Raw genomic sequence first — 7,678 nt, forward strand, 5'->3', positions numbered from 1 at the left:
CCCGAAAGCAATGCTAATTAGCAGATATTGGGCCCGTTTGTTATACTTGCACTTGCCCATATACTTTCTTTGGGATTTTGCACTGGAAGTTCCCGTCAGACAACTATTGAAACAGCGCAGTGCCTGGTACAGGGCATCTAAGACTTGTCTGAAGAGGACAAGAAACTGTGTACCTCCTTAACCAATCAGAATTGTTAATGAGCAGCACAGAGTTCGAACCAGGAAACGTCAGTCAGGTATAGAAAGCAAAAGAAATAGAGGGAAAGAATGATTGGATTAAGAGAGAGACAAAGAAAAAGTTTAAAACATTTAATTAAATCTCCAACAATTATTAAAATCTGAAGGAATGAGACTCAACACTTGCAAACGTTCACTTTCAATGCCAGAGAGGTTGTTTGGCAGTAATTAAGACTTGCCACGCAATCAAAAGGGTACTTACACTGGAATGAACAAGCCCTAACTTTTTGGGAGCGAATTTAGTCCTTATCTATGAGGTAGGTACAGCAACTTCACGCTATTCAATGTATTTGAATGGGGAACCAGACAGCGAGATGTTTTCAGGAAGCATTGTGGAGGAGCATCGCATCCTGGACAGCAACTTCCGGATTTCTGCATTTGGCTGCGCATGTGCAGTCACCAGACGTTGCTGTCTTATTTACATGTTACTAACGGTGACTGCTGATAGCCTCACCGTTATTTCTGTAGCAAAATTTGGCCAATTGTGTATAAAGTCGCACTACATTTGTAGGGAACCACAGATCACTTACAGGAGTGGTCTTTGGCATCTAGTAGTAGACAATTATCTAGTAAACACTAAAGGTATCACATAGAATTTACAGCACAGAAACAGGCCATTCTGCCCAATTGTTCCATGCAGTGTTTATGCTCTACACAAGCCTTCTTTGACCTTACTTCAGCATTTCCTTTTATTCCTTTCTCCCTCATGTACTTATTTAACTTCCCCTTGAATGCATCTATGCTATTTGCCTCAATTACTCCATGTGGTAGCAAGTTCCATATTCTCACCACTCTTACAGACAGACAGACAGACTTGGATTTATATAAGCACCTTTCACAACCACCAGACGTCTTAAAACGCTTTACAGCCAATTAAGTATTTTTGGAGTGGAGTCACTTGTAACGTAGGAAATGCAGCAGCCAATTTGCACACAAGCAAGCTACCACAAACAACAATGTGAAAATGACCAGATAATCTGTTTTTGTTATGTTGATTGAGGGATAAATATTGTCCAGGACACCGAGGATAACTTCCCTGCTTTTCTTCGAAATAGTGCCATGGGATCTTTTCCGTCCACCTAAGAGAGTAGACAGAGCCTCGGTTTAACGTCTCATCTGAAAGACGGCACCTCCGACACTGGAGTGTCAGCCTAGATATTTGTGCTCAAGTCCCTGGAGTGGAACTTGAACCCACAAACTTTTGACTCAGAGGTGAGAGTGCTACCCACTAAGCCACAGCATAAAGAAGTTAAAGGGATTTGTCATGAAGAAAGGTTGAGCAGGTTGGGCCTATACTCATTGGAGTTTAGAAGAATGAGGTGATCTTATTGGCCTAGAAATCCCGGCCTCCCCAGATCCGTACAGAGTGTGTACGGACCAGGGAAGGTATGCAAAAGCCGGTTTTCAGCATGCGCTGAAAATTGGCTGTTCCGATCTGTCAAGTTCTGGCTTGACAGATCCTCCATATCCCTGCAGCCAGGACATTCGCATGGGCAAGATTACGGTACTTATCCATACCTTGCCCAGCTGATGTTCTGAAAACTCTTGCACCTGGTAAAAGCAGGTGCATAGTCTACTTTTACAGGCATAAGAATTTTAAAACATACAAAAACATAGTAAAATAAAATTAAAAAAACACTTTTTAATGTTAAAAACCCTACCCACTAAGGTAAGTTTATTTTAAACCATAATTAAAAAACTTTTAAAATCAGAAAACACATTTTTTTATAAAACGTTTATTAACTTTAATTTAAATTAATCTTAAATATGTGGTGTACTTTTTCTATTTTTTTATTTGTGTTTGGGTGTTTGGGGTGTGTTCCTCAATCATAATAATGGGAACTCCTACTTACGGAGTTCCCATTATTATGAATGAGAAAATACTGTACCTGGATTTGCTGCCCAGAGCCATGTGACTGCAGCTCCAGCTTACGGATGTCCCGACATGCTCCGATGTACAGGGAGAGGAGGCTTCAGGACCGGGATCGCTGGTGGGCGCAGCAGGACAAGGTAGGTGCGTATCTTTTTTTACCATTTTCTGTCGCGCGCCCGTGGGAAGCAGAGGACTGGGATTTCAGGGCCATTGAAACATATAAGATCCTGAGAGGGCTTGACAGGGTAGATGCAGAGAGGATGTTTCCCCTCATGGTGGAATTTAGAACCAGGGGGCATAGTTTCAGAATAAGGGGTCACCCATTTAAAACAGAAATGAAGAGGAATTTCTTTGGAATTCTCTACCCCAGGGAACTGTGGGGACTGGGTCTTTGAATATATTTAAGGTGGAGGTAGACAGATCTTTGAATGATAAGGGAGTCAAGGGTCATTGGGAGTGGGCAGGGAAGTGGAGTTGAGGCCAGGATCAGATCAGCCATGATCTTATTGAATGGCGAATCAGACTCGAGGGGTCAAATGGCCTACTCCTGCTCCTATTTCTTATGTTCTCCAGAACTCTCTATATCGTCTAGTTTTGGACTCCACAAATGGAAACTTATGTATTTAACCCCTTGTAACCTGCATGACACCTGACCACCAGAGGGCCCACCTGTTGGAGTCCCAAGGGATCCCAGCATCCCTTGGGAGCACAGTATATAAGCAGGCCACCCACGAGGTACCTGCACTCTAGAGTCTTATTAAAGGAGCTAATGTCACACTTGCTCATTGTATACAGTACACAGTTTCATCCTTTATTATGAGTGTATCAATTGGCGATAAGGTAACGAACAACCACGCAAAAATGCAAAGAACAGTCAGTTCCCTGGAGAAGTTCTCAGAGGGGGACGATTGGGAGACCTTCGTGGAGAGACTCGACCAATACTTCATAGCCAACGAGCTGGAAGGGGACGAGAACGCTATCAAAAAAGGGCGATCCTCCTAACTGTCTGTGGGGCAACAACCTATGGCCTCATGAAGAATCTCCCGGCTCCAGCAAAATCAATAGAGAAATCCTACGAAGAATTGTGTACGAAGAATTGAGCACCTAAATCCAAAGGAAAGCGTTTTGATGGTGAGATACCGGTTTTACATGTGTCACTGATCAGAGGGCCAGGTAGTGGTGAGTTATGTTGCCGAACTAAGGCGCCTCGCAGGACATTGTGAGTTCGAGGGATTCCTAGAACAAATGCTCAGACTTTTTTGTACTGGGCATTGGACATGAGACAATCCTTCGCAAACTGTTGACTGTAGAAACTCTGAATCTAAGTAAAGCCATAACGATAGCCCAGGCATTTATGTCCACCAGCGACAACACCAAACAGATTTCGCAGAGTAAAGAAGTTTCGGCCAGTACTGTGCATAAAGTAACGTCTGTTTCGAGCAGAAGTGTGTATGGCAGAATGTACACGCCTACTGCTGCTGCCCAACCTCAGTTGACCCAGAGTCCACCATCAATCGTTAATGCGAGGCAGTTAACACCTTGTTGGCATTGTGGAGGTGATCATCGGCCCCATCAATGCGGCTTCAAGCACTTTGCGTGCAACGGTTGCAGAACAATGGGACACCTCCAGCGAATGTGCAGGCAAGCTAGAAACCCTGCAAACCACCACATTGCAGAGGAAGATCGATCCACTGTGGATCAGGCTGAATAGGAGACTCATACTCAGGAGGCAGAAGTGTACGGGGTACACATCTTCACTATGAAATGTCCACCAATAATGTTGAAAGTTGAACTGAACGGTATTCCAGTATCTATGGAACTGGACACGGGTGCAAGTCAGTCCATAATGAATATAAAGGCCTTCGACAGGCTGTGGGACAAAAAGGCACACAGGCCCAAGCTCAGCCCTATTCACACCAAACTAAGGACTTACACCAAGGATCTAATCCCTGTAATTGGCAGTGCAGAAGTCAAAATCTCCTATAATGGAGCAGTACCCGTACTCCCGCTGTGGATTTTGCCAGGGGATGGCCCCACATTGTTTGCCAGAAGCTGGCTGGGAAAAATCCGCTGGAACTGGGACGACATCCGAGCGCTTTCGTCGGTCGACGATGCCTCATGTGCCCAGATCCTGAGCAAGTTCCCATCGTTGTTCGAGCCAGGCATTGGAGGCTTCTTGGGGGTGAAAGTGCAGATCCATTTGGTTCTTGGTACGCGATGCATCCGCCACAAGGCACGGGCGGTACCATATGATGCGTGAAAAAGTGGAAATTGAGCTGGACAGGCTGCAGCGAGAAGGCATCATCGCACCAGTGGAATTCAACGAGTGGGCTAATCCGATTGTCCCACTACTTAAAGAGGACGGCACGGTTAGAATTTGTGGGGACTATAAAGTAACGATTAACCGTTTTTCGCTACAGGACTAGTACCTGCTACCCAAGGCAGACGACCTATTTGCGACCCTGGCTGGAGGGAAGGCATTCACCAAGCTGGACCTGACCTCGGCCTACATGACGCGGGAGCTGGAGGAGTCTTCGAAAGGCTTCACCTGCATCAACACGCACAAAGGTCTGTTCATCTATAGCCGGTGCCTGTTCGAGATTCGGTCGGCCGCGGCTATCTTCCAGCGGAACATAGAGAGCCTGCTAAAGTCGGTTCTTGCACCATGGTTTTCCAGGACGACATACTGGTTACAGGTCAGGACGCCATTGAGCACTTGAAGAATCTGGCAGAGGTTCTTGGTTGGATCGTGTGGGCTCAGGTTGAAACGCTCGAAGTGTGTTTTCCTGGTGCAGGACGTCAAGTTCTTGGGAAGAAGAATCACAGCAGACAGCATCAGACCCACCGACGCCAAGATGGAGGCCATCAAGAACGCGCCGAGACCACAGAACATGACGGAGCTGCGGTCATTCCTGGGACTCCTTAACTATTTCGGTAATTTCCTACCTGGGTTAAGCACCCTGCTAGAACCCCTACATGAGCTACTGTGCAAGGGAGACGACTGGGTATGGGGGAATTCACAAGAGGCTGCCTTTAAGAAAGCCAGAAATCTGTTGTGTTCAAACAAACTGCTTGTCCTGTATAACCCTTGTAAACGATTATTGCTAGCTTGCGATGTCGGGTGTGTGTTACAACAGGCTAACGAATCGGGGATTTTGCAACCAGTTGCTTATGCATCCAGGAGTTTGTCCAAGGCCGAAAGGGCCTACAGCATGATTGAAAAAGAGGCTCTGGCGTGCGTTTACGGGATGAAAAAAATGCACCAGTACTTATTTGGCCTCAAGTTTGAGCTTGAAACTGAACACAAGCCGCTCATATCGCTGTTCCCTGAGAGCAAAGGGATTAATACCAATGCCTCTTCCCGCATCGAATGATGGGCACCCACGCTGTCGGCATACAACTATGTAATCCGCCACAGACCGGGCACAGAGAACTGCGCAGATGCTCTCAGTCGGCTGCCATTGCCCACCACTGGGGCAGCCAGCGGACTTGCTCATGGTCAAGGAGGCATTCGAGAACGAGAAGTCCCCCGTTATGGCCCGCCAGATCAGGACCTGGAACAGTCAGGATCCTTTACTGTTCTTGGTAAAAAACTGTGTCCTCCATGGGAGCTGGTCCGGTGTCCCAACGGAGATGCAGGAAGCGATTAAGCCGTTCCACAAACTCAAAGACGAATTGCCCCTGCAGGCGGACTGTCTATTGTGGGACAATCACATGGTCTTGCTCAAGAAAGGCAGAGATACGTTCATATGTGAACTGCACAGCACCCACCCTGGCATTGTAATGATGAAAGCCATAGTCAGACTCCATATGTGGTGTCCTGGCATCGACTCAGATTTAGAGTCATGCGTGTGCCAGTGCAACACTTGCTCTCAGCTGAGCAATGCACCCACAGATGCACCACTAAGTTTGTGGTTGTGGCCCTCCAAACCGTGGTCGAGGATCCACGTGGCTTATGCGGGCCCATTTCTAGGCAAAATATTTTTGGTTGTCGTGGACGCTTACTCAAAATGGATTGAATGTGCAATAATGTCAGTAAGCACGTCCACGGCCACCATTGAAAGTCTACGAGCCATGTTTGCCATGCACGGCTTGCCTCTGATGTCCTCGTCAGTGACAATGGGCCGTGTTTCACCAGTGCTGAATTCAAGGAATTTATGACCCGCAATGGGATCAAACATGTCACATCTGCCCCGTTCAAGTCCGCATCCAACGGCCAGGCAGTACGGCAGTCCAGATCATCAAGCAAAGCTTGAAATGAGTGTCAGAAGGCTCCCTGCAGACCCGGCTGTCCCGAGTGCTGCTCTGCTACCGCACCAGACCTCACTCACTCACCGGGGTTCCCCCAGCCGAGCTGCTCATGAAAAGGGCGCTAAAAACAAAGCTCTCTCTTGTCCACCCTGATCTCCATGATCACGTGGAAGCAAGCGGCATCAACAAAGTGTGTACTATGACCGCGCAAATTTGTCACGCGATATTGAGATCAATGATCCTGTGTTTGTGCTCAATTGTGGACATGGTCCCAAATGGCTCGCTGGCATGGTCACAGCCAAAGAGGGGAGTAGCGTGTTTCAGGTCAAATTGACCAATGGACAAATGCAGAGAAAACACTTGGACCAAATCAAATTACGGTTCACCAACAGCTACGAACAACCCGAAGAAGACACCACCAAATTTGACCCTCCAACACACACACAAGTGGCAACTGACATCATGGTTTACCACGAAACTGAACTCATCATCCCCAGCAGCCCGGCAAGGCCGGCTGCCCAACAGCCCAGTGAAGAACTGACCAACCCATCCACACCCGCATTTGTACCGAGACGATCGACAAGGGAGCGAAAAGCCCCAGATCGTCTCACCTTGTAAATAAGTGTACTGTTGACTTCACAGGGAAGTGATGTTATGTATTTAACCCCTTGTAACCTGTATGACACCTGACCACCAGAGGGCCCACCTGTTGGCGTCCCAGGGGATCCCAGCATCCCTTGGGAGCACGATATATAAGCAGGCCACCCACCTGCACTCTGGTCTTATTAAAGGAGCTAAGATCACACTTGCTCATTGTGCACAGTACTCAGTTTCATCCTTTATTATGAGTGTACCAGAAAAATCAGGGCTGAAATTGCCCAGCGCCCAAAACAGGGAGCACCCTCTGTTTTTTAAGTTTTTCCCGGTTGGGGCGAATGTTGTGGCGGCTGAGTGTGTGGAGGTGCCCTTGCAGCAGATCGGCTGCCCCGAACAGTCATCAGTGCCTTAAAGGGGAGGGCCACTGCGAGCTCTGCATATTTTTCAGATAGGTTCACTGGGCCAGTAGGGAGGGTTTAAGCCTGGCGAGCGGCCTGACACCCAAGAGCGGGTGCCAGGCTGCCTGATGGCGGCCCGGCCAAACCCACGGGGCATAACTGTGAGGCCGACTGACAAAAATAAAATGGGTTCGCCAGCAGCGCCACCTCCCCTTTAAGGACGGCCGTGCCGCTGATCAACCAGAAGTGCACCGACACAAAAAGCTGTCGGGGCACCGAGCGGCGGCAGCGCCGCTCCCGCGGGGCAATTCCGCAAAAGGGA

This window comes from Pristiophorus japonicus, chromosome 7, assembly GCF_044704955.1.
Source record: "Pristiophorus japonicus isolate sPriJap1 chromosome 7, sPriJap1.hap1, whole genome shotgun sequence".
Classification (NCBI taxonomy): domain Eukaryota; kingdom Metazoa; phylum Chordata; class Chondrichthyes; family Pristiophoridae; genus Pristiophorus; species Pristiophorus japonicus.